General features: G+C 44.7%; 1 long non-coding RNA gene across 1 annotated transcript; it reads left to right on the forward strand.

The window, feature by feature from the left end:
* The first annotated feature begins 4,991 nt into the window (after positions 1 to 4,991).
* Positions 4,992 to 7,227, forward strand: LOC116376703 (uncharacterized). Its single transcript, XR_004212132.1, has 2 exons — positions 4,992 to 5,038; positions 6,173 to 7,227. It is a non-coding gene; the product is annotated as an uncharacterized LOC116376703 (long non-coding RNA).
* Positions 7,228 to 8,767: the final 1,540 nt, after the last annotated feature.

The raw sequence follows: 8,767 nt of genomic DNA on the forward strand, positions 1-8,767 counted from the left end.
CCTTGTACACTGTTGTTTAGGATAGTTATCATTGTTTTAGTTTACTTTGGAGCACCTAGTCCCACTCAACATGCCTCAGATACCTACTTTGTCCCACCTTCCACACATGCGGTGACCTCACCCAGCATAACTAGCCCGTCCAGAGATGCAACCTCTCTTATCATTACACGGTGCCTGGGTTTACCTCCACTGTACCCGCACCTCACCATACCCTTGTCTGTACATTATGCACTGAATCTATTCTACCACTTGCAGAAATCTGCTACTTTAATTCTTTATCCCCAACTCACTAGACGACCAGTATTGATAGCCTTTAGCCGTACCCTCATCCTACTCCTCTGCTGTTCCTCGGGTGATGTGGAGGTTAACCTCTCGAGGCTAGGGGGAGGTATTTTCACATCAGGATGGAAAGTTTGCCGAAAGTAAACTGCCTGCTACTCATACCCAGAAGCTAGGATATGCATAGTATTAGTAGATTTGGATAGAAAGCACTCTGAAGTTTCTAAAACTGTTTGAATGATGACTGTGAGTATAACAGAACTTATTTGGCAGGCGAAACCCCGAGGACAAACCAGCCAGGCTTTTTTTTTAGGTGACAATGCTTTCAATGGGTTTTCTATGTGGATCTTGTTTTCTAAGGCACTTACTTGCAGTTCCTATCGGTTCCACTGGATGTCAACAGTCTTTTGAAATTGGTTGATGTTTTTCCTTTGAGACATGAAGAAGTAGGGCTGTTCAGAACGAGGGTCGAGTCTAGTGTACTGTTGTGGTTGGGGTGTGCGAGCTGAAAGCTCGCTCCACTTTGTTTTTATACGCTATTGAGCGCAGTTTATCCCGTCTTAAGTTTTATCAATTATTTACTATAAAAATAACTAAAGTTTTATGACGAAAGTTGTTTGAAATGTTTGGACAAAGATTACAGGTAACTTATTAGATATTTTGTAGTCATGTTGCACGAGATGGAACCTGTGTTTTTCTGGATCAAACACGCCAAATAGATGGACATTTTGGAGCTATAACGACGGAATTAATCGAACAAAAGGACCCTTTGTGATGTTTATGGGACATATTGGAGTGCCAACAGAAGAAGCTCTTCAAAGATAAGCCATGAATTATATCGTTATTTCTGAGTTTTGTGTCAAGCCTGGCGGGATGAAATATGATTGTCTGTGTTTGTCTGATGGGGTGCTGTCCTCAGATAATCACATGGTTTGCTTTCGCCGTAAAGCCTTTTTGAAATCTGACACCGTAACCCAGGCACTGCGTGTACCCAGGCACTCTCATTTGCTGACTTCTGTAACCAAAAAAGCCTTGGTTTCAAGCATGTTAACATCAGAAACCTCCTCCCTAGGTTTGCATTACTCACTGCTTTAGCACACTCCACCAACCCTGACGTCCTTGCCGTGTCTGAATCCTGGTTTAGGAAGGCCACCAAATATTCTGAGATTTCCATACCCAATTACAACATTTTCCATCAAGATAGAACTGCTAAAGGAGGAGGAGTTGCAATCTACTCCAGAGATAGCCTGCAAAGTTCTGTCATACTATCCAGGTCTATGCCCAAACAGTTCGAGGTTCTAATTTAGAAAATTAATCTCTCCAGAAATAAGTCTCTCAATGTTGCCGCCTGTTATAGACCCCCCTCAGCTGCCAGCTGTGCCCTGGAGACCATATGTGAATTGATTGCCCCCCATCTATCTTCAGAGTTTGTTCTGTTAGGTGACCTAAACTGGGATATGCTTAACACCCCGGCAATCCTACAATTTAAGCTACATGCCCTCAATCTCACACAAATTATCAAGGAACCCACCAGGTACAACCCTAAATCCATAAACATGGGCACCCTCATATATATTATCCTGACCAACTTGCCCTCCAAATACACCTCTGCTGTTTTCAATCAGGATCTCAGCGATCACTGCCTCATTGCCTGCATCCGCTATGGGTCCGTGGTCAAACGACCACCCCTCATCACTGTCAAACGCTCCCTAAAACACTTCTGCGAGCAGGCCTTTCTAATAGACCTGGCCCGAGTATCCTGGAAGGATATTGACCTCATCCCGTCAGTAGAGGATGCTTGGTCGTTCTTTAAAAGTGCTTTCCTCACCATCTTAAATAAGAATGCCCCATTGAAAACTTTTTGACCTAAGAACAGAAATAGCCCTTGGTTCACTCCAGACCTGACTGCCCTCGACCAGCACAAAACATCCTGTGGCGGACTGCACTAGCATCGAATGGCCCACGCGATATGCAACGTTTCAGTGAAGTCAGGAACCAATACACGTAGTCAGTCAGGAAAGCTAAGGCTAGCTTTTTCAAACAGAAATTTGCATCCTATAGCTCTAACTCCAAAATGTTTTGGGGCACTGTAAAGTCCATGGAGAATAAGAGCACCTCCTCCAGCTGCCCACTGCACTGAGACTAGGAAACACTGTCACCACTGATAAATCAGTGAAAATTTCAATAAGCATTACGCTATGGCTGGCCATGCTTTCCTCCTGGCTACCCCTACCCCGGCCAAAAGCTCCACACCCCCCGCAGCTACTTGCCCAAGCCTCCCCAGCTTGTCCTTCACCCAAATCCAGACAGCAGATGTTCTGAAAGAGCTGCGAAACCTGGACCTGTACAAATCAGCTGGGCTAGACAATCTGGATCCTCTCTTTCTAAAATTTTCCGCCGCCATTGTTGCAACCCCATTACCAGTCTGTTCAACCTCTCTTTCGTATCATCCGAGATCCCTAAAGATTGGAAAGCTGCCGTGGTCATCCACCTCTTCAAAGGGGGTGACACTCTAGACCCAAACTGTTATAGACCTATATCCATCCTGCCCTGCCTTTCTAAAGTGTTCGGAAGCCAAGTTAATAAACAGATCACTGACCATTTCGAATCCCACCGTATCTTCTCCGCTGTGCAATCCGGTATTCGAGCAGGTCACAGGTGCACCTCAGCCACGCTCAAGGTACTAAACAATATCATAACCGCCATCGATAAAAGACAGTACTGTGCAGCCGTCTTCATCGACCTGGCCAAGGCTTTCGACTCTGTCAATCACCATATTCTTATCGGCAGACTCAACAGCCTTGCTTTCTCTAATGACTTCCTAGCCTGGTTCACCAACTACTTCTCAGACAGAGTTCAGTGTGTCAAATCGGAGGGCCTGTTGTCCGGACTTCTGGCAGTCTCTATGGGGGTACCACAGGGTTCAATTCTAGGGCCGACTCTTTTCTCTATATATATCAACGATGTCGCTCTTGCTGCGGGTGATTCCCTGATCCACCTCTACGCAGACGACACCCTTCTGTATACATCTGGCCCTTCTTTGGACACTGTGTTAACTAACCTCCAAACAAGCTTCATTGCCATACAACACTCCTTCCGTCGCCCCCAACTGCTCTTAAACGCTAGTAAAACCAAATGCATGCTTTTCAACTGTTCGCTACCTGCACCCGCCCCCCCCCCCCGACTATCATCACTACTCTGGATGGTTCTGACTTTTCTGAGAATATGTGGACAACTACAAATACCTAGGCGTCTGGCTCCTTCCAGACTCATATTAAACATCTCCAATCCAAAATTAAATCTAGAATCGGCTTCCTATTTCACAACACTCACACAGCCAAACATACCATCATAAAACTGACTATCCTACCGATCCTCGACTTCGGCGATGTCATTTACAAAATAGCTTTCAATACTCTACTCAGCAAACTGTAGTCTATCACAGTGCCATCTGTTTTGTCACCAAAGCCCCTTATACCACCCACCACTGCGACCTCTATACTCTAGTCGGCTGGCCCTCGCTACATATTCGTTGCCAGACCCACTCGCTCCAGGTCATCTATAAGTCTATGCTAGGTAAAGCTCCGCCTTATCTCAGCTCACTGGTCACGATAACAACACCCACCCGTAGCACGCGCTCCAGCAGGTATATTTCACTGGTCATCCCCAAAGCCAACACTTACTTTGGCCGCCTTTCCTTCCAGTTCTCTGCTGCCAATGACTGGAACTAATTGCAACAATCGCTGAAGCTGGAGACTGATACTAAACATCAGCTATTTGAGCAGCTAACCGATCGCTGCAGCTGTACACAGCCCATCTGTAAGTAGCCCACCCAATCTACCTACCTCATCCCCATATGGGTGGCAGCGTAGCCTAGTGGTTAGAGCGTTGGACTAGTAACCGGAAGGTTGCGAGTTCAAACCCCTGAGCTGACAAGGTACAAATCTGTCGTTCTGCCCCTGAACAGGCAGTTAACCCACTGTTCCCAGGCTGTCATTGAAAATAAGAATGTGTTCTTAACTGACTTGCCTGGTTAAATAAAGGTAAAATAAAAAAATATTGTTTTTATTTACTTTTCTGCTCTTTTGCACACCAGTATTTCTACTTGCACATCACCATCTGCAAATCTACCATTCCAGTGTTAATTTTCTAATTTGTAATTACTTCGCTACTATGGCCTATTTATTGCCTTACCTCTTCACCCCATTTGCATACACTGTATATAGACTTTCTTTTTGTTCTATTGTGTTATTGACTGTATGCTTGTTTATGCAATGTGTAACTCTGTGTTGTTGTTTGTGTCGCACTGCTTTGCTTTATCTTGGCCAGGTCGCAGTTGTATATGAGAACTTGTTCTCAACTACCATACCTGGTTAAATAAAGGTGAAATAGTTTTTTTAAAGAAGCAGGGAAGAGGGAGGGAGAGACGAGAGACACCAACTGTTACGGATATAGGTATCCTGTGTCTGTGTCTGTGTGTATATGTATCCTGTGTTGTTTTCTCTCCTTCTCCCCACACATGTGAAAATCATCACTCCCCAATCAGTCACCAATCCAATCATCAATCAGAAGACACACCTCCTCCTGTTTCCTACCCTATCACAGTTCCTTTCCCTTTGTTTAAAAACCCCATCAGTTGTTTGCTCTAGAGCTCAATCTCTCTGTAAATGCCATGTCTGTAGGCATCTGTGTTTCACTCTCTCTTTGTGTATTAACCTCTCTTTTGTTTGAGCACCTCCATAGCACTTTGTCATCACCTGTGAGTATTGTTTTTGGTTATGGTGTTTGTTTGATTGCTGGTGGGAAAAGGGGAAAACAAGACAAGTCCCCCATGGGCATACACTACCTGTAGGTAGACTTTTTTTTAAATACACTAGTTAGAACTGGGTGGACCACCCACTGTATTTTTGGTTAGTTAGCTGTTAAAGTAGGCTAGTCTAGCTTAGGGGTGTTTTTGAATACGTATTGTTTCTTTCCTTGGGTCCAGCTCAGCCCCTTTTCCTGCCCCCCCCCCCCCCCCCCCCATTACCGTGTGTTTACAAATAAACCTTGAGTTTGACGGTAGATTTCAGTTGTCGTGGTTATTTCGTTCTCACTTTTAATTTGTCACAATTATAATTTGCATGAGTTGTTACGGGTCTCATTACCATCCCCCCCCCTAGACTGTCGGGCCAAAAGGGATTCGTAACACCAACCAATCAAGCCGCTATAGTAGACAAATAGCTGCCATAGCTAGGTTGTTTTTCATCAAATTTGATTGGGTAGTACCTGTCTTGACTGTATCAAACCGGGAGAAGCTAGTCAAGCTAGCTAACGTTATCTAGATAGGCTAATTGAGGATCCAGTGCATGCGCATTCACATTCTACAGTTACAAATAACAACTCCATTCAGAATATTAAGTAGCAGTCTACTTGTTGGTTCTTGGTCGTTGTAGCATATCTTTCTCCTTTAACTTTTAATTTCGTCATTTTGATTCCATCTTTCATTGATTAAATGTCTCCTAACTTGTGCCCCACATGGATGCTCTGACTGTAGCCTATTGTCGCTTTGGTGACTTGTGATTGGCTAACAACAACCTCCATGCCCCACTCTTGAGAAAAGCAAGAACAGCAGCATAAATGATAAAATGTATCTCTCTCTACTGCAGCAGTCACGTTTGGATCTGCAAAAGCCCTTCCAGACAAGTCAGTTAAAATTACACATACAATCATATCAGATTCGACCCAGTCGAATGGTCTTGGTCTTGGGTATTCGGATATCCCTCCATCCATTATTTCTCTCCTCCTCTACCAATCATTTGCCTCCCCTTCCTTCCCCCTCTTCTGGTCCCCATGGCTGTTCCTGTGCCTCTGCTCCCACCTGCTCCCTCTCATGTCCTCTCCTCTGCCCCAGGTACCAGGGGACCATGCAGCTCCAGCTGGCAGCAGTGACAGGCTCCTCAGCACTTCATTCTATTGGCTGAGATTAATAGTGGACTCTTTGGCCAGGGCCATCTCTTCCTCTGACAGGCATTCTGCTGGCTTCTTCTGTCGCTGCTGACACCTGATACAATACTGCAGGAACACTACATGATGGAGGAACTAATGGCCCTGTCGTCTAATGTGGACCAGCTGGCAGGGTGTGTGTGTCTGGCAATAGGACCAGAAGAGTCTGAAAGTAGGAGTACAGATACAGGATCAGTTTTTCATTTTAGATCATAATGATTAAGATTATATGGTCAGGGGAGATCTGATCCTAGATCAGCACTCCTACGCTGAAACACTTTTTGACTATGGGCCCAGTGCTGGTGTGTGCTGAGGTAACCTTGGCTTTGGATGATGATAATGCAGTCTGCTGATCAGCCAGCACATGCATCTGTTTAATTACTCTCAGCCTTAATTGTGTGTAGAAGAATTTAATTAGCAAAGTCTGTGGCCAGCATAATGCTCCAGAATGTCCATACACACACACACATACAGAGAGAGAGGTTCCCCTGCCTGCAGATGGTAAGGGTTCAGGAGAGACAGGAGAGGGCCTGCTCTGTATATCATGGTGAGTTTCACAACATGTTGTGGGAGGAATGACTTCTTCATTACAGAGCTCATTACTCATCTTGGAATATGCAAATAAGATTGGAAAGAATTAAAACTCTCCACTCAGAGGTCTGTATTGACAATAAGGGTAAATCTTTGTCTACAGTAACTCATTCAGAAGCCCTGCTGCTGACCTGTTCATCAGCATGTTGAGAAGGATATTACTTAGGACCTGTGGGGGGACACTGAATGGTTTTCAACCACCAATAAATAACAAAATATATTGTCTTTAGTTTCTCTCATATCATTGATTGCGTTGCACTCAATATGCTGTCAAATCGAGTTGTAAAGTGATTCAATATTTCACGGGACTGTAAAAACAGAATGAGCTCATGGTATGGGAACCAAGAAGCACAGGTTTACATTCATACAGTATACTGTTTATAAGCTTTATGTAATTCATGATTTTGACAACAACATTTATAACTGTGTCCCACAGCATGGGTGTAAACATTTGATGTAGTATGTTTGAGTTCTCTCCTGAACAGTCCTCAGTCAAATCCAACATGCCGCCTCTGGAACCTTCTCCCTTTTTCCCCTCTTTATCACTATGGAGGTCTGCACCTTTGATATTACTCTACACACACAATCGCGCGTGCGCACACATACACATACACATACACATACACATACACATATATATATATATATACACACACACACACAAAAACCCACACACCAGATTTTCAAACACATTTTCCGCTAGCAGGGAGGCTTCATAAATCTTTCATGTTAAGTGTCCCCTCGGCTCCCCTCTCCTCCACTTTTCTTTGTCTCTCCCTCTATCTATCCCCCCACACTCTCCCTCTATCTATCCCCCCACACTCTCCCTCTATCTATCCCCCCACACTCTCCCGCTATCTATCCCCCCACACTCTCCCTCTATCTATCCCCCCACACTCTCCCTCTATCTATCCCCCCACACTCTCCCTCGATCTATCCCCCCACACACTCCCTCTATCTACCCTCTCTCTCTATCCCACCCTCTCTCTCTATCCCACCCTCTCTCTCTATCCCACCCTCTCTCTCTCTCTCTATCCCACCCACTCGCTCTCTATCTATCCCACCCACTCTCTCTCTATCCCTCTCTCTATCCCCCTCTCTATCTATCCCCCCCACTCTCTATCCAATCTCTCTTTATCTCTAATTCTCTCTTCATGCTTATATGGATCACATCAGACCTGGGAAACACAGGTGAGCTCAACACAGGGCCACGGCAGGGAAAGGGCCGGGAAACACACCACTATTAAACTTCCAACTGGACCCCTCACACTCACACACACACACACACACACAGGCACACACATACATAGGAAGCACACACACATACACATAAACCCATACAGTACACACACATTCGGTTCCGCCCAGGCCCCCAGTTTCCCATCTAGAGCATCACAAACTCTGCTGGTTGGCTACTGCGTAGCAACCTAGGGGTGCCAAAAGCCCTGGTACTGTATGCCCTAGAAAGACTATGTAAATTAGGATCATAATAACGGCCCTAACAAATTATTTAGGGACATTTTGGCATCTAAAGTTCAATCCCTGTGGTGAATTATTAGTTCACTACAAATCAAGACATTTAATTAAATAGTTACCCATTCTGATCCTTACAGCCACTTTCCTTAACCATTTTTTGGTTCTATTCAACCCCATTCAGCAATATAGCGTGCTTCAAATTCAAATACTTCCAACTTCAAGTGCCATCAGGAGTTTTCTATAGGAATATGTGGATGACGTCAGGGCCATCAGGAGTTTTCTATAGGAATATGTGGATGACGTCAGTGCCATCACTACTGGTTTTAATAGCTATGGTTCCTCCAGCAAACCGTTGCTACATTAAAGGTTCCTGCAAGAACCCCTCAACTAACCGAAGGTGCAAATATGAACCATTGACTATGGTTCCTTGAGGATC

This window comes from Oncorhynchus kisutch, linkage group LG13, assembly GCF_002021735.2.
Source record: "Oncorhynchus kisutch isolate 150728-3 linkage group LG13, Okis_V2, whole genome shotgun sequence".
Lineage (NCBI taxonomy): Eukaryota > Metazoa > Chordata > Actinopteri > Salmoniformes > Salmonidae > Oncorhynchus > Oncorhynchus kisutch.